Below are 18,448 nucleotides of genomic sequence, written 5' to 3' on the forward strand. Positions count from 1 at the left end.
TTCTCCCACTCATCTTAAATGTTTTCATTTCAAGAAGAAAAAAAAAAAAGTCTTAGCCTTTCAGATTGGGTCCCCTATTTCAAAATATAAATAGGAGCATTTGGAGAAAGGAAGAACAAGGAACATTTGAAAGCTGATTTAACCTTATTGGATCAGTCACTTGTAGAGGCTTAGGGATGATTAAAATTTTATCTATCAAAATAAAAATAAGCCAATAACAGTCATTACTAAAGATGAATGCTTTGTAGAAGATGTTAGACTCTCTCCCTCTTCTTCCTTTCTGCATATATATATATATATATATGGAAATTTATATGTGTGCATGTGTGCTAATTCGCTTTAGTTGTGTCCCACTCTTCAGGACTCTATGGACTGTAGCCTGCCAGGCTCCTCAGTTCATGGGATTCTCCAGGCAAGAATACTGAAGTGGGTTGCCATGCCTTCCTCCAGGGGGTCCTCACAATCCAGGGACTGAACCCGCAACTCCTGGGGCTCCTGCATTGCAGGATTCTTTACTGCTGAGCCACTGGGGAAGTACATATATATGTGTGTGTGTATATATATATATATATATGTATGTATGTCAGTCTATCATGGTTCAGGCAGTATGCTTGTTGCTAAGGATTAATCAAAAAATGGGATAGTTCTAAAGCGAACTACATGTGTTTAAGTCAGCAGGGCACATTCCTTCCTCATCTAAACAAGGTATAAAATTTTCAACAAACTTTCAGTCTTCACCAGCTGGAAAAAAGGCAAAGCAGGTTTTTGAGTAAAATGCCTAGTCATGCTCAGGTGTAACTGGTCAGTTAGAGGTCACTGAAGAAACAAAGTTTGTTAGTCTTCTCCAGTTTGTGTTTCCTGGTAAAAGAGGATCCTCCGTACAAACAGCTATTCTAAGAAACCAGTTCTTGACTCAGAGTTCTTTATTAAGATGCAATGGTGGAAAACCGTTATTTAGCTAAAAGTCAGAGTGGCATATTTAAGAAAACATGGCGAGGGGGCTGGAGGTGGCAAGAAAAAATGTGAGGCTCCTCCTTACTGTAAATCCCGTGGCCTCAGGTCAATAATTTGTCTTAATGGTAAAATGCTTCCTCTGCAAAATGGATGCAATGATATTAGTTTCAGCTTCTCATAGCGTTGCTGGGAAGGAAGAACAAATAAACACTTGTAATGTTCACTCCAAATATCTCTCACTCTATTTATTTCATGCCTTACTATTTCTTTTCTCAAAATTTTTTTCTGTGTAAAAAGGTAGCATAGCTCTGGATTGGCTCCTTCCAGAACATCTAATCACAATACTGTATTAGATTAGTTATGTAAATAGATATTAATTAACCAATCATGAATTTACTCTTGAATGCATTCAGTCAATGTTTATGAAATATCTGTTGCTTTTAAGGCTTTGTACCCAGTGCTCCAAGAGATATAAAAGTGAATGAAACAATTCCTTTGATATTATATGGAAACATTAGTTTTAAGAATTCATCATAAGGGGTCACTTGTACCTGGTGGCTCAGACAGTAAAGCGTCTGCCTGGAATGCAGGAGACCCAGGTTTGATCCCTGGGTCGGGAAGATCCCCTGGAGAAGGAAATGGCAACCCACTCCGGTATTCTTGCCTGGAGAATTTCGTGGACTGGGGAGCCTGGTAGGCTACAGTCCATGGGGTCACAAAGAGTCTGACACGACTGAGCGACTTCAGTTTTTTACTTTTTGTACATACCTGAAAAGATCTTAAATGAAGGCCATGTCTTCAGTGCTTTCATAACAGATCATAAAGAACAGAATAAACTATAAGTAAGAAAGATTGGTTAGATATATTCCCAAATATTACTAGTATAGAATCATACACAATCATTAAAAAGGACTATGTAGATCTCTAAATCATTAACTGAATACACACAAAATAGTTAAATGAAGAAGAGTTGCAAAAAGTAAGTGCTCTTTGTGTAACTTCTGTACATTGATTCATGTGTCTACATGAAAAAAACTGGCACCATTTCTGAGTTTTTACTCTTTTTGAACTCTTTTATGGTGTAGCTTATTTACAATGAATAAACAAGATTTCTACAAAACCAATAAAACTATCTTCAAAGAATTGAAAGTAAATAAATGGCATGAGACTAGTCTTCAACGCTTCCACAACCAAAATTAGGAGAGATTGTATATATAAACATAACTATAAAATTGTTTAGTTGCTAAATCATTTCTTCTGTCACTCCATGGACTGCAGCCTTCCAGGCTCCTCTATCCGTGGGATTTCCCAGACAAGAATACTGAAGTGGGTTGCCATTTCCTTTTCCAGGGGATCTTCCCTACCCAGGGATTGAACCTGCGTCTCTTAAGTCTTTTGCATTGGCAGGCGGATTCTTTACCACTGAGCCACCAAGGAAGCCTAACGATAAAATTATAAAGGGAAAAGTATGATATGAAAGATAGGCATGGACAAGACTCAGCACTCCCAATGCAGGGGGCCCACGTTCGATCCCTGGTCAGGGAGCTAGGTTCCACATGCCACAAACTAACACCCCGCATGCCACAACAAAGAACCTGCATGCTGCAATAAGACCTGGTGCAGCCAAAAAAAAATTAAGAGGAGGGAGAGATAATAAGAATTTTTACACTTGGACCAAGGTGAGAAAAGAGCAGAAAGGACAAACAGACTAAGGTATTGAGATGGAAAAGTGCTGTAAGTCGTTTAACCCAGTGTCCTTTACATGGAAAGGTTTGCTGTCAGGTTGGAATGTTCAAGGCAACATCAGACTGAAGCACTGGACCTGTGCTGAGTTGACAATGGAAAGTGGTGATATTGTACAATAGAAGAAGGATATGCTCAGATTATACCGCTGAGCAATTTCTCCGCGTGGATGTCCTGGTGCGGTGCCTGGAAGTACTACCCTGACACCCAGGTATGAAGGACCCTGGTACTAAGCCTATTTTCAGGGCCAGCATAAGCTTCTACCCTGGAATTGGAGGTCAGAGGTCAAAAGAATGGTGCAATGGGTGCCTGATTTGGGGAATGATGCATGTGCTTGAATGTGTAAACTGGTATAGTCAATGCATGTCTGCACTGCCCATCACATTATAGGATATAGCCAGGAGTGGGGAAAAAAACAAATGGTTGTCAGACCAGAGGCAGTTCACTGGCACCAGGTGGATGGTGGCTGGTAGTGAGTTTTCAGACTGTGTTTCTGGCACAAGATGCTGAGGCATTGAGAACTCTAAATTTGAAACAGGCCTTGCAAGTTTGTACAAGGGTACCTTTTCAAGGTAGGAAGAGGAACTAATTTTATTGAATACTTTGCCCACTTAATTCATCAATATTAAGCATTTAGACATGTGTCATGTGAGCCTCTGTTAATACTTGTGCTGAGTTCTATGAAGGTTAGTGGTCAGGGTAGATGAGATCACAGGTGGCCTCAGCTTGCAGCAGTTTGAAGCAGGGTTTCAGTTCCCAGCCAAGAGACTGAGGTCAGGCAGCCAGAAGTAGAGTGCTGAATTCTAGCCACTAGACCACCAGGGACGGGGGTCAGTGGCAAGGCCCTGGCCTGTCAGCTGTGTACAAATGAATTCCCACATAGAAACAAAAAGTGGTTATGTGTTTATTAGGAGGAAAAGAGCACAGTGCATGTGGACATACACAAAGGTGGGTTCAGAGAGGAACAGTCTTGCCCTAATGGTAGTTTGAATTATATTTATGGGGCATTTCTTCTGGGTTTCCTTTGGCCAATCATTTTGACTTTTCTGGTTCACAGTCTGTATTTGATGTATCTCAGGATCCTCCCATGTGTGCTCATGCATCTCTTAGCCAAGATGAATTCTACTGCAAAGGACTGTGGGTGATGAGCCTCTCTTGGCATCACTTCCCTTTGACCTCCCAGAAGCTTTTCTGCACATGTGTGGTTGGGGAGGTCTCCTGACTTTGAGAATGAGAAATTTGTCTGGGCAGGGCCTAGCCTCTTCCCTTAATTGTCCTGCTATTCTTGTCATGGACTGTCAGTCTACAGGGAGTGAATGTCCAATCACTTTACCTGGGCAGGGAAGGAGTCAGCTACCGCTTGTCTCAGCATCACTTACTATGAGGTGATGCCCCTTTTCTATTGACCTCCAAGGAGCCTTTCTGCATATCTGTAGTCAGGGAGGCATCCTTGAGTTTGAGAATGAGGAATATATATTCTTTCATCTCTTATCTGGGCAGGGCCCAGCCTCCTGCATCATCCTGATTTTCTGGTGTTTCTGCTATTATGGAGTTTCTGACCACAAGGGATTAACTGTTCAGCCTGGGGCCCATCCATCTCCTGCCTCAGATGGCCCGTAGTAGATGCTCAATCAACTTTTGATGAACGAATAGTCGGTTACAACGAACACAATGATTCCAAATAAGGAGAGATGACAGACAGATGACAAATTGGCCAGAATTTCTTAGACAGAATTGTTATATTTCCAATTCAATGTAGTCAGTAAACAGCCTAAATTCAGTTATTTGGAAGAGAGTTGGGAAGTCATGCTCAAGTTGTTATATTTAGAAATATGTTTTATTTTATTTAGGAATTTAAATTAAATAAAGATGTGAAAAATAACAAATATATCCCTTCTCTTTGCTCTAAAAACAGAGGTATGAAGATTTATTTTCAGTTAACTATTTATTTTTGGACACTCCTACCAAAGAAACTCCTTGATTCAATCTGGCCTGAATCACTGACTCATTGTGTGTGACGTGGGGAAATTCATTTGACCTTTCTTCACCTCAGAGCTTTTCAGCTGGAAATATAGGTGTAAAGCAAGAATGTGCTGAAAACCAGATGCTCCATCTAAGTAAGCTTCCTTGGGTAAATACATTATGCAAAAAAAGAACATTCAACTCTTTCAAAGAAGTATTTTAAATTTGGCTTTTAATTCTTCAACCTAGGGCTTTTTATAATTTAGGTAAACTCAGTGAATGGTCATATACCTTCTGAACTATATACTTACAGCTGGTATTCAATGAGTACTTAAAAAGGATTTTCTTTAAGCATTAAAATCCAAATCTGTAGCTTTTACATCTTCAAAAAGATTTGACCAGCTTTTTAAATTTCTGAACTCTGAGCATATTCTAGAAGTACGGTAGCAGAAAGTCTTAACCTGAAGCAGAGAAATTGAACATCTCTATGACAACGGAGGAAAAAGTTCTTACGCATTTTCTTTTCAACAACACCAGTAATTATGGTTAACATTTATCACACAATTATCAGAATCTGCCTGCAACTTAGGAGACCTGGGTTTGATCCCTGGGTCAGGAAGATTCCCCTGCAGAAGGGAATGGCAACCCACTCCAGTATCCCTTGCCTGGAGCATCCCATGGACAGAGGATCCTGGTGGGCTACAGTCCATAAGGTTACAAAGAGTTGGACACAACTGAGTGATTCACAGGGTATCAGAGTGTTATGGGGATAATTTTTTTTACTTTCAGCATGAGCTTCTAAGGTAAGGTTTTAGTAATCTCCTCATTTTACATAAAGAAAGAAACTGAGACCTTAGAGAGATAAGCAATTTGCCCAAGACCACACAGGTAGTAGCTGCCTGGGTGCCAAAAACACATAGTTCTAGTCCAAGAGCCCTCAGATCTGTATGTGATATTGCCTCACTTGTGGTAGAAATCACTAGGTTAATACACCAGTGAAAACTTACTGATTATACAAACCTTATCATGTTCAAGACAATCACGCTGCTGCTACTGCTGCTAAGTCGCTTCAGTCGTGTTCGACTCTGTGCGACCCCATAGACGGCAGCCCACCAGGCTCCCCCGCCCCTGGGATTCTCCAGGCAAGAATTCTGGAGTGGGTTGCCATTGAAGAAATTCTTTGGTATTCACAATTTGATTGCATTTTGCAAAAGTTTTTGCTCTTTTGTTTCCCAAGTACACAGAACACAAAAGTCGCTCAGTCGTGTCCGACTCTTTGCGACCCCATGGATTGTAGCCCACCAGGCTCCTCAGTCCATGGGATTTTCCAGGCATGAATACTGGAGTGGGTTGCCGTTTCCTTCTCCATTCCCAAGTACAGTTAAGACCAAAAACTGAATTTTAAAGGGCTATGTGTAAAAAGCCCAAGAAAACTCATAAAGCAGAAGTTCCCAAGCTTCAAAGTACATAAGAATTACCCAAGGAAGCTTTCAAAATAGATTCTCAGGGTATGCGTGCTCAGTCGCTTAGTCATGTCCAAATCTTTGTGACCCCTTGGACTGTAGGAGCCTGGCAGGCTCCTCTGTCCATGGGAATTTTCCAGGCAAGAATACTGGAGTGATTTGCCATTTCCTACTTCAGGCAATCTTCCCAACCCAGGGATCGAACCCCTGTCTCTTGTGTCCCCTGCATTGGCAGGTGGGTTCCTTACCACTGTGCCACCTGGGGAGCCCTGATTCTTAGGACTCACCACTATAAACTCTGGTGAACTGGGTCTGGAGTTTGGACACGGACATATCTGTATTTTTAAAAGCAGCCAGGTTACTGCAATGGAGGCTGCCCTCAGTCCATACTTTGAGAAGTCTAAGTTACTTGTCACCTCCGATTCATGAAACCACCTGGCTTTTCAAAATAAACAATGAGGAAACTTCCCTAATTGCTTCATTAGAAGCCTGGCAAATTCAGTCTGAACAAATAACAGGTGCTGTCTACAAGAGACAATTCAAAATACGTTCTAGTTTCTTAGCTTAAGCACAGTTAAATAGATGGCACCCCTCCATACTAAGTTCTCAGATCCACATGGATCTGGGTTGAACTTTGAACTTTTAAAATACTGGAAAGCAGTGCTATGGGAGAGATCATTCCTACAAGCCAGGAGAATGTAACTCCTTTGACTAGCATGACAATGGCCTGCTTTCAAGTTATACTTAAGTCTAAGGTATGCAGGATGTGACTAAGGCAATGCAAGATGTCACATTTCTTAATGGCATTTTGTAGGACAGAGAGTGCAGTACCAGCCTGCAGTTACCTTTGGAATGATAATTCTGCTAATTGGGATTTGGAGCTTACACCTCGCTTGGACAAAGGTAGGAAGTCTCACTTTACTGAATTGTTTCAGCATTTTCCTCCTAATAATTTCAGCCACTTGCGTTAGATAGAAGGCAGTCTTCTTACCTCGAAAGCTTGAATTTGAACTTGGACTTTTGTTATTGTTGCAGTTGTTCTCTTAAAAGTATAAAAGTATAGAATCAGATTTCAATTCCCAAGGAAAGGCAAATGCTGTATTCTTTAAAAATCTTCTATTTCCAGTTCCCTATTCCCCTTGGATGACTTTCTCCCAAATGCCTGATTTCCTTAATTTGAGATTTTACCTTCCCTAAATTGATGCATGAACAAAAATTACTGTGAATCACTAGAGAAAGTAAAAGGCTTGTTTAGTTTTTTACCCCTTTGTCCTTTCAAAAAACTTTTAAGTATATGATATAGATGCTAAAGAATTAAAGGTTTAGGGTATTATAGTATTTACAAAGACCTAACAACACTCCTGTTGGACAAGGAAATTTTTAATTTGCCCTTGAACAGAAAGCAATCAGTGAACCCCTTGAAATTGTATGGACATTTTTGAGCATATATTCACTTTTCTGAGAACAGAGTCATTTTTTTTCCTTAATTATATATAAAAAGAAATTTCCTCTACGTAGAAGACTTTTAACTACCCCCTTTAATAAGAAATACATTAGTTTCCAGAAATTAAGTATATCTTTAAGATTTTTTTAAAACTGGAAATCTTATTAAGCTTTTCAGGAAAAAGGTGAAATGCCACCCAATATTCAAAGAAGATAAGTTAAACAATGTAGCTATATTTTCACAATTACAACTATTAGCAATTGCTTGTGAGCACTTCCATTTCAAAATCTCCTTAGTCATTACAATTAAGACTATTAAAATATCAAAGGACAGTTAGATTTAGACTTCCCCTCAACTAGCTCTTTCTGCTTTTATTGTTTTGTCATGTAAAATATAAACCCTTACTGATGGAGCTGTTGGTATTTAAATGGAGAATAAACAGTTCTGTCCTTTTCTGTAATCTGGGTCAGAAAATGCAAGTAATAAAAATGTCATTTAGGTTACATGAAACAACTCTGTCCCCCTCTAATCTGAATCGCATATGAGCCAGGGGATAATTCTTTAAATTTAAATAGTCCAATAACATGAAAGCAAAGCTCTCATATATTTGCTGCTTTAAGATAAAGTTTTAAAATATAAGGTTTTCTCTTTTTTTTCTTTTTCAATAATTCATTCAGATGGCTGTATTTGGGTATTGTAATGCCAATCAAATCACAGTCATTCGTCTCAGGTACTTCTGAGTAATCTTTTAGACCAAGCCACATAATATTTCAAAGCTAGTTTCCTTATCCATGGAAAGGGATATTGAAAGAAGATTATAAAGAGCGTATCTGATGAGGAAAGGGAGTTTTGTTCCTTTTTTTTCTTTTGGGTAATCTTTAATGCACAGCTTTAATAATACTCAAAATCTAATTTAAAATTATCAACAACTGAAAAATTATCATTCTGCCTGATACAGTGAGATCTTCAAAAACTATAATGAGATTTAAAGCATCCTCTTCTATATATTAGTGAATTAATCTGTTCATTCTGATTTCCTGGGTGTCTGATAGATGCTTCAATATCTCCCTCTACCCACAAGTGAAAAACTTGGTCTTACCTTCAAATTTTCATCTGAATTAATCCTGGAGCCTCAAGAGTTCAGCTTTGGAATTAACATTAAAAATATGCAGTCTAATTTCGATGAACTACTGGAAACCTCTTCACATTATCTAAACTGGGAACTATTAATAGAAAACTAAATTCCTGATGGGCTTCCCAGGTGGCTCAGACGATAAAATTCTATCCCTGGGTTGGAAAGATCCCCTGGAGAAGGAAATGGTTACCCACTCCAGTATTCTTGCCTGGAGAATTCCATGGGCAGAGGAGCCCATTGAAGGGCCGTAGTCCATGGGGTCACGGGACAGACTGAATGACTAACACTTTCACTAAATTCCTGAACAATCTTTTTCTATCTTTGCACAATACAGAATCTTACAAAATACGACCTTTTATGAGGCTGAGACATATTGTTTTAATTCCCTTTGGCTCATAGGGAATATGCTAAGTCTAACACGTATATGCCAGCATTGTGAAAGTTTTCCATGTCTGTTAGGTCCTCTGAATCCTTCTTGTTCTCTGAAATATCATTCTGGGCATTGCTGTTTCCTATAGGCATGCTTCATATGACAGAATTACTATTAATATTTCTCTTACTGTTGCAGGAAAGAGGACCCTTTCCAGGGCCTGAAAGTGGGCTCTTGTCTAACATTCAGAAATGAATTGTCCAAGGAGACACATGTGCTGACAAAGCAAGGGATTTTATTGGAAAGGGCGCCGGGGAGGTGAGCAGTAGAGTAAGGAAACCCAGGAGAATTGCTCTCCCAGTCTTGGATTTTATGGTGATGGGACTAGTTTCCGGGTTGTCTTTAGTCAATCATTCTGACTCAGAGTCCTTCCTGGTGGTGCCAAGATGGATGCCAGCGAGGATTCTGGGCGGACATGCAGTGTCTCCTTTTGATCTTTTCCCACCTCTTCCAGTTTGTGCTGGTTTATCAGTTCCGTGTTCCTTACCAGGACCTCCTGTCATAAAACAACTCACGCAAATGGTTACTGTGTTGCCTGGCCAGGGTGGGCCGGTTTCAGTCAGCCTGCTTCCCTTAATATTCCCACTGGTAGATTGCGTCTCAAAGTGAAAATTTATCTACATTCTTAAAGTGAAACACACAGATTTATATACTGCTATATTTGCTATGCTTAATGTAAACTGGCATTTTCCGAAGTGTAATCTGTAGATGCTTGGGTACCGCAAGACCCTTTCAGAGGACCAGCAAGATCAACACTATTTTTAAAATAAGACTAAGAAATTATCTGCATCTTTCACTACATTGACCCTTACATTGATGGTGCAAAAATAATGGTGAATAAAACCTTAGCATGAATCAAGGCAGTGGCTTTAAACTGTACTCTCAGTCCTACCAGTCTTTGTATTCTTTTCCCCACACAGGAAAAAAAGGAAAAAAAAAAAAACTAAACTAAATTTAAGAAAGTTCTTGAGGGACTTCCCTGGTGATCTAGTGGTTGGTACTTCACATTTCAATGCAGGGCATGCTCCCTGGTTGGAGAGCTAAGATCTCTCATGTCTTGTGGCCAAAAACCCAAAATATAAAACAGAAGCAAAATTGCAGCAAATTCAATAAAGACTTTAAAAATGGTTCACACCCCCCCCAAAAAAAAAAATATATATATATATATATTTAAGAAAGTTCTTGATAAAACAGTAAAAAAAAATTATTCATTTTATTAAATGTCAATCTTCGAGTGTATTTCTTTTTAACATTCTTGGTGAACAAACACCAAGCTACCATGTTTGGTGAAAAAGCTGTGATTGAGCTGTGAGCTGAGGGGGCTGCTTTTATCCTGGTATACCATTTTCACCTGAAAGACTAATTCACAAGCAAACTATTATTCAGACTTGGGTGTTTTGGAAATACTTTATTTTTTTGAAAAAATAAGTGAACTTGCCACTGTGATGATAATGATTGACATTATTTGATGCTAGCGAAAATGTATGAGCTTTCGAAAGAATATTAGAATTTCAGTAAACTTTATTTGCCACCATGACCATGACAGCTTCCCAATAGTGGAAGACTTTTTGGAGAAGGGTGGTGGTGATTCAATGGTTATGATTTTTAAAATATGGAATAATGAAATATACCAAGAGTTGGGAAATTTATATAATTTAGTGAGCTGATATTTTATAAATGACTGATAACATGATATCACAAATTCATTAATGGTTGTAAAAGATGCATTTACGGTGTAAGATAAACCAGCAGATTTTAATTTGACAGGGTACACAAAGTTCATTCCTGTTGTTTCAGATTCAACACTGCCATTTACCTTTATTCAAAACATTTTTTTTGGTTCCTCTAGGTCTTTGTTGAGGTTCAGGCTTTCTCTAGTTGCAGCCTGGGGGCTTCTTTTGTTATGGAGCATGAGCTCTAAGGCTTGAAGGCTAAACAGTTACCATTTGCAGGCTCTCAAGTTGAGACATAATTGCCCTGAGCCATGTGGGATCCCGTGTGTCCTCTGCATTGGAAGTGGTCGGGCTTCCCTGGTGGCTCAGTGGGTAAAGAAGCTGCCTTCAATACAGAAGACCTGGGTTTGATCCCTGGGTTGAGAAGATCCCCTGGGGAAGGGAATGGCTACCCACTCCATAGTCTTGCCTGGGAAATCCCATGGACAGAGGAGCCTGATGGGCTACAGTCCATTGGGTCGCAAAGAGTCAGACATGACTGAGTGACTGGTACACTTTCTTAACCACAGGACCACCAGGGCAGTCCTTGAAATTTACCTTTAAAAAAGTACTCTTTGTTGAAGTTTTGACTTGGCATCAAAGAACAACAACAACAAAAAAGCTACAAAAAAAAAAAAAAAAAACCAAACTTCTAAAAAAAGCTATTAAAATACTCCATTTCCCAATTACACGTCTGTTTGAAGCCAGAGTTTTAAAATGTCAATCGTTAATTCAAGTAACATTTGAATGATGAAGGAGATACGGGAATCCTTTTTTTTTTCCATTAAATCAGATAGTAGAGAACTGAAAACATGGAATACAACACCACATTTCCCAAAAATATGTTATTAAGTTGACTAGTCACTGTGTGCAGTACTTTAAATGAATTAATATTTTTAAACTCTTTCAGTCAGCTTTTCTTTTTTTAAATTTATTTTATTCAAGTATAGTTGATCTGCAATGTTGTGTCAGGTTTTATTCCTAACATGCTAAATATTGATGCCTATAACCCACATGGACACGTTTGTTGAAGGCCTCAGTAATTTTAAGAGTATACAGAGATCCTTTACCCCAAAATGTTTGAGACTGTCTTATACAGAGAATTATGAAGGTAGTCAATCCTTTTTCTGGGGAAATCCCTGGTGGTCCCCTGGTTAGGACTCGTTGCTTTCACTGCCAAGGGCATGGGTTCAATCCCTGGTCGAGGAACTAAGATCCTGCAAGCCACTTCATGGTCAGTCAGTTTAGTCACTCAGTCGTGTCCAACTCTTTGTGACCCCATGGACTGCAGCACACCAGGCTTCCCTGTCAATCACCAACTCCCAGAGCTTACTCAAATCTCATCCTCTATCGTCCCCTTCTCCTCTGGCCTTCAATCTTTCCCAGCATCAGGGTGTTTTCCAATGAGTCAGTTCTTCACATTAAGTGGCCAAAGTATTGGAGTTTCAGCTTCAGCATCAGTTCTTCCAGTGAACACACAGGAGTGATTTCCTTTAGGTTTGACCGGCTAGATCTCCTTGCAGTCCAAGGGACTCTCAAGAGCCTTCTCCAACATCAAAAGCATCAATTCTTCAGGGCTCAGCTTTCTTTACAGTCCAACTCTAACATCCATACATGACTACTGGAAAAACCATAGCTTTGACTAGATGGACCTTTGTTGGCAAAGTAATGTCTCTGCTTTTTAATACGCTGTCTAGGTTGGTCATAGCTTTTCTTCCAAGCAACAAGCATCTTTTAATTTCATGGCTGCAGTCACCATCTGCAGTGATTTTGGAGCCCAAGAATATAAAGTCTCTCATTGTTTCCATTGTTTCCCCATCTATTTGCCATGAAGTGATGGGACTGGATGACATGATCTTAGTTTTCTGAATGTTGAGCTTTAAGCCAACTTTTTCACTCTCCTCTTTCACTTTCATCAAGAGGCTCTTTAGTTCTTCTTTGCTTTCTGCCATAAGAGTGGTATCATCTGCATCTGAGGTTACTGATATTTCTCCCGGCAATTTTGATTCCAGCTTGTGCTTCATCCAGCCTGGCATTTCTCATGATGTATTCTGCATATAAGTTAACTAAGCATGGTGACAACATACAGCCTTGACCTACTTCTTTCTTGATTTGGAACCAGTTCTGTTGTTTCATGTCCAGTTCTAACTGCTGCTTCTTGACCTGCATACAGATTTCTCTCCATGGTAGAGTTTCACCTCACTTCATGATAGAGTTTAAAAAAAAAAAAAAAAAAAATCCTTGTTTTGGAAATTTTGTCTCTCAGACATATAAACACTTTGTGTTGTGAGAGGGAGGAGATCAGTAACAAATCACTGACTCTAATAAATCTGCTTCTAAGGTTTTTTGCTACATTATCTTGCATAGTTGAAAATGTAATAGATATAGGTTGTATGAAGTTGGCCTTAGAATGTCAAAACCTGAAAATATCTGTCACTTTCTGGTCCAAACAGCTTATTTTTAAAATAGAAAGCTAAATTTTAAATTAATTATCAAATGTTATTCAGTTGGCCAGGATGAGATGGATGGATGGATGGCTTCACCCACTCAATGGACATGGGCTTGAGCAAACACCAGGAGATACTGAAGGACAGGGAAGCCTGGCGTACTGCAGTCTTTGGGGTGGCAAACAGTTGGACACGTCTGAGCGACTTAACAACAAAAGCTTGTTTGTGAACTGGACTTCATGTCTTTTAATTTGTTGCTTATGAATCAGTATTATTTGGCTAGTAGCTGTAATTCAGGCCTAGGACTCAGAAAGGAATTTCAGTTAAATGTGAAGGTTGGGGTATATCTAGGGGCACCCAGAGGAATTTAATCTATGAGTCAGTGATGGGACAGAAGAAAGCTGAAGTAGGTCCAATAAGTAAGCATAGGATAAAACTTTAGTTAATGCTTATCTAGAATAGAAATGCTTATCAAGAATAGAAAGCAAGAAGAAGGGTACTAAAGTTTGTTTGTTTGTTTTTAACTATCCAGATTGGTTATATTAAGAATCATTGGGTTACATTCAGAAGCTCTATCTAAAGGAGAGGTAACACATTAATCTCCTAACATTTGGTTGGCCAAAAAGTTCGAGTTTTTCCCTAACATCATGCAGAAAAATCGGAACAAACCTTTTGGCCAAGCCAATATAACTTAGTACATTCTATCTTCATAACAACTCTGTAATGTAGGTATTTTCTCCACTGATCAGCTAGGTAATAAAGGTCTAAAGAGGTGAAATATGATTCCAGGATTATACAAATGGATCCTATATCATGCGATCTTGCATCAAAAGTGGGATTTGTGAGGTGTTTCTTATTCTGAATCTTCTAAGAAAATCTGTCAGTTAACAATATTCTGCCTTCAAGGAGCTTTCTCCTCTGACTTTAAATTGTGCTATCCTTTTCCCTCTCTTTTTGGGGGGAGTGTTGTTAGGCTCAGGGGAGACTGATAGAAATGCATGGATGTATAATTAGCTTTTATATTCATCTAGTATTAGGAGACATTTTACTTTTGCTTTATGAATCATGAATTACAAGCAGAAGGGGACAAATAACAAGTGTATTTTTGTTTAAGAAACTCGATTTTACTAAATGCTCTCATTGCTCGAACTCTTAGCACAGAAAAAGCTAAATGCTACCAAGGAATAATCAACAACACTGTGTTACATATAATATTCATGGAAATTTAGAGCTGAGGTTTTGTTCCTGTGGGGTTCCACAGCTAGATACTTGACATCCCACAATTTCTACCCTACTCCTAAGTCCGTTTGATTCAAGTTATGTGTAAGGATACTTACGTTAGATAATATATTTTCAACTATAACTCAGCATTTAAAAACAACCATACAACTACAAATCACTAATTCTTATTCAGTGAGATGAAACTGGGCTCTGAAATTTAAGCCAGTTTCTCAAGAGTTGACCACCGAAGGCAGAAGGCTGCGAAGTTTGCAAGAGAAAATTAGAAAGTGTGTTTCCCCGGAGCCTTGTGGAGTCATCAGGCCAAGGTAATACTTGCCAGAGGTGTGACCGCTGTGTGTGGGGGGTGGGGGTGAGGGGATAGGCGGAAATGCGTAGTACTTTGCAAGTCGGCCCCTGGGGACTGTGTTGGCTGACACCAGGTAGGGCAGTAAAATTCTTGACCTCTAATCACAGCATTCTGCCCCACCACCACATCCTGCGGCACGTGTTGAAAAAGCATGGCTCCCAGGTTACTGACTTTTCTGATTTGACTTGTTCATTATTGTACAAGATACGTGATAAGGAGCAAGAACCTAGTTTTCAAGGCCTAGTCGAGTTCGAAGTAAGTCAACACCTCAGAAGAACGTTGGAAGAAAAAAGAAATCTCTTTTATCCTATAATAACTTCCGCGAAATCTCCCCAAACCGAAATAGTTAAATTGTAAGCTCACTTTCATTTTTTCCTAAACAGTGCCACCTACTGTCCATTTGAAGTCATCAGGAGGCTTTTGACGAGGACCAAAGAGAAATAAAGAAAGGGGGAAAAGGAAAGGAGAAAATTAACCCCCAGCCTTGGGTCCTTGGAAGAAAGATGCAAATAGGCCATCACGAAGCAAAAATAAGTATTTTGACTTGTTATCTTCTTAAAAGTCTCTCAAGAAGCAAAAGCCACTTACGCAGCTTCCTTAGACACGGCGTGTTTTTTTTTTTTTTTTAGCGCGCTATTCTGGAGTTCTCTAGAGGACGATTTTTATTTTGTTATATTTTACTTATAATGCTCGCTGCTGGCGTATTTTAATGTTAGGGGATCAGGTTAAGGAAAAAACACAATTATTTTTCTACTCTTTCGCCTACCCAAGGCGAAACTAGTCTACGTAAAGGAGTTTTGACACTTGACATCAGCTCAGAAACTTTTGAGTTGGAGAGAAGAAAGGGTTAACCAGTGGGAGACCAGTCACTGATTTTTTAGAGTTTCAGCCGGCTTTCGGAGGCTCCAGGTGTACACACACACACACACACACACACACACACACACACCCCCAGCTCTCCCTTCCCAGGGCCGTTACTTAGCCTAAGGGCACCATTTGGTCTTAAAGCAAATTACTTAAACAGAACTGCCAGTGCTTCACGAAGGGGGAATCCCTGTAATTCAGAAGAGGCAGAGATGTCTACGCAGCCTGGCCTCCCTGCTCCTCCGCTGGAGGAAAGGAGGGACTCAGGTGGTGGGCCGCCTGTGTGCACAGCATTGCTCTGCACACGTTTGCAATCAAGTTAATTGAATTCATTGGCGTTTAGAACCGGCCTCTAGCTCAGAGAGAGCTTTGAATGGCCAATTTCCCTCGCCCTCTCCCCCTCCCCGCCTCCCGCCTGCCCGCCCGCGCTCCCAGTTCCCTCCCCTCCGGTTTCCCAGTCCGCACCTCCCTTCTCCACTCCCCTCACCCCTATTCCCTCCTCCGTCCTATTAAAACACCCACCAGCTCACTTGTTAAGACCCCCTTAAGTTGGAGGAGGCAGAAAGGCAACAACCGCGAGGAAGGAGAAGTCAAGACGTCTGGAAAGAATTACCCAGTCCTGGCTTCCAGCAGCCCATTGAACCAGGGACTTGAACCAGCCCCAGCCAAAGACATTCTCCTGATTCTACGCTTCCTGGGTTCTGCTGAGTTTTCACCAGGCTTTTTTTTTTTTTTTTTTTTCTCTTTAATACAAAAAGAGAGCAGAGACTTTCCGATATTAGGGGAAAGGAACTAGAGCATAAAATAAAATAAAGTTAATTTATTTTCAAAGCACAGATAACATTTTCTTTTAAGAGTTAGAAGATTGAAGTGCAACGGAAATATTAAAAAAAATACTAGTGATTTTATTTTAAGTGGGGGAGACCTAAACATTTGAGACTCCTCCATCCTTTTTAAATGTTGTTTTTAAATTTTTTATTTTTCTTGGCCGGTCGTCTCAAATTCATCTGATCTCCTATTACCTCAATTTTGGAAACTGCCCGCCACCGACCCTTCAGGACCACACAGACAGGCTGAGGACAACTTTATGACCAAGAGCTGAACAAGGTACGTTACACTGGCGCGATTCGGTGAACAGTGAGGGTCCTCGAATAGGCCAGGGAGGGGGAAGTCATTACCCCACGTTAAGAGTTAAACCCAATTTTAAGTCAGTGTTCGACAGAAAAGTTTGAGGTCTGAACATTTCCAGCAGGCTGCAAATCAGGGGATATTTCAGATCCCTGGCAAGCTTAGTAACCTATCCCGGGGCTTGTCCCATTTCTGCGGCGCTCGCCAGAAATCTGCTGCCTTTATGGGAACACAGGTAACCTCTTTGCCTGGGAAAGGCTGCACTTCCCGGGATGTACTTTTCCATTCCACATCTTCCGGAGCTGCCGAGGGGCTCCCAAGCTAGGAAACAAGCATCTCCACTGTGTAAGGAAAATGCATTCCCCACTGCCGCCCCCTTCCCTCTTCCATTCTCATCACCTCTCCCTTTTTTCCCACACTCTGTGTGGGGAGAAAAGCCGTGAACAGCCTAGCGCGTTTTCCTTCTAAGTGGGAAGGAAGCCTGTTTCTTGGAATGCAAAGGGTTAAAGCGATCGCGGGTCCCAGTTCTGGCCCCAGGGAGGGAGGGTCCTTCGTCACCTCCGCGCGGCTACCGGCCTCTCTCGGCCACTCCCCTTTTTTCCCCTGCCCCCCCCCCCACCTCTTTGCACTCTCTGCACCCCCATTTAAGTGTCAGAGTGGGTCTATCTGGGCTCAGCCCGGTTCCGGAAGCCTCACTACGGCCAGGGGTCCCCTACCCAGGCAATGGCACTGGGAGACCCGAAAGGGAGGAGAGCGCGCATCCCTTCAGTCGGCCGCCAAGCCCCCGGGGGCAGGGCGTGCACGGGGACCGTGTGTGGCGCGCAGGCAGCTGCATCGTCCCGAGAGCCAATTCCGACGTGGCATCGGGCACGCTGGCGCCTCTTTCCGCAGCTGCAGCGGGGGGCACGGTCGGGTGGGGTCTTTGGGGGTGCCGTCCCCAGCGCCCAGCCTCGGGTTGGGGCTTGGGGGTCCACTGGGAGCCGGGGGTAAAGATGGGAGGCGAGCCAGAGGCTAGGTTGGGATGGATAATCAACACCTTGGGCGGAATTCGTCAAGCTGGTTCCCGCCCAGCGTGAGCGAGGGCTACAAAATGGGTCCCTGTGAACAGGAGGGCGGATCTGAAAGGAGGGTCTGTGTGAGGGCGAGGACTGGGAGGCGAGAGGCTGTTCCTCTGGCCCAGGATACGCAGCCGAGGGGAAATGGCTCTGAAGGGATAATTAAGTCTGGAAAGAGGGGCTGGGAGCTGAGAGGCGGTGCCTGGAGAGGAGGGTTTACAAGACCCGGGTCCTATTACACAGGCTTAGGTGCCAGCTTCCCGCGGCCACTCCCTCCATCCCCCAAACGGGCCGCGCGAAGTACTTGGGAGTCACCCAACCCCACGCGCCTCCGGCCCCAGCGAGCTGTTGCAGCCCTGCTCCCAGGAGGTGGGTGTAGGAGCTCTGCCGGCTCCTCCCAGCCGGGTTCCTCACCCTTGGGGACCACTGCTGCCTGGTGTCTCCCGAACAGCTGCCCAGAAAGGCTACACTTCTCCAACCCACGTGGCTGGCCTGGGATTGCCTTTGACGTCACACCCAGGGG

At 41.7% G+C, this 18,448-nt stretch overlaps 1 protein-coding gene across 4 annotated transcripts in view; it reads left to right on the plus strand.

The window, feature by feature from the left end:
• Positions 1-16,118: 16,118 nt before the first annotated feature.
• HAS2 (hyaluronan synthase 2) overlaps positions 16,119-18,448 on the plus strand; it is a 30,290-nt gene continuing 27,960 nt past the window's right edge. For 3 of the 4 annotated variants that reach the window (XM_055545937.1, XM_055545935.1, XM_055545938.1), the window contains exon 1: positions 16,119-16,849. The gene's annotated coding sequence lies outside the window, so the exon portion shown is untranslated. The remainder of the gene's footprint in view (positions 16,850-18,448) is intronic. The other variant, XM_055545936.1, reaches the window with a different exon arrangement.

This window comes from Bubalus kerabau, chromosome 14, assembly GCF_029407905.1.
Source record: "Bubalus kerabau isolate K-KA32 ecotype Philippines breed swamp buffalo chromosome 14, PCC_UOA_SB_1v2, whole genome shotgun sequence".
Taxonomy (NCBI): Eukaryota; Metazoa; Chordata; class Mammalia; order Artiodactyla; family Bovidae; genus Bubalus; species Bubalus kerabau.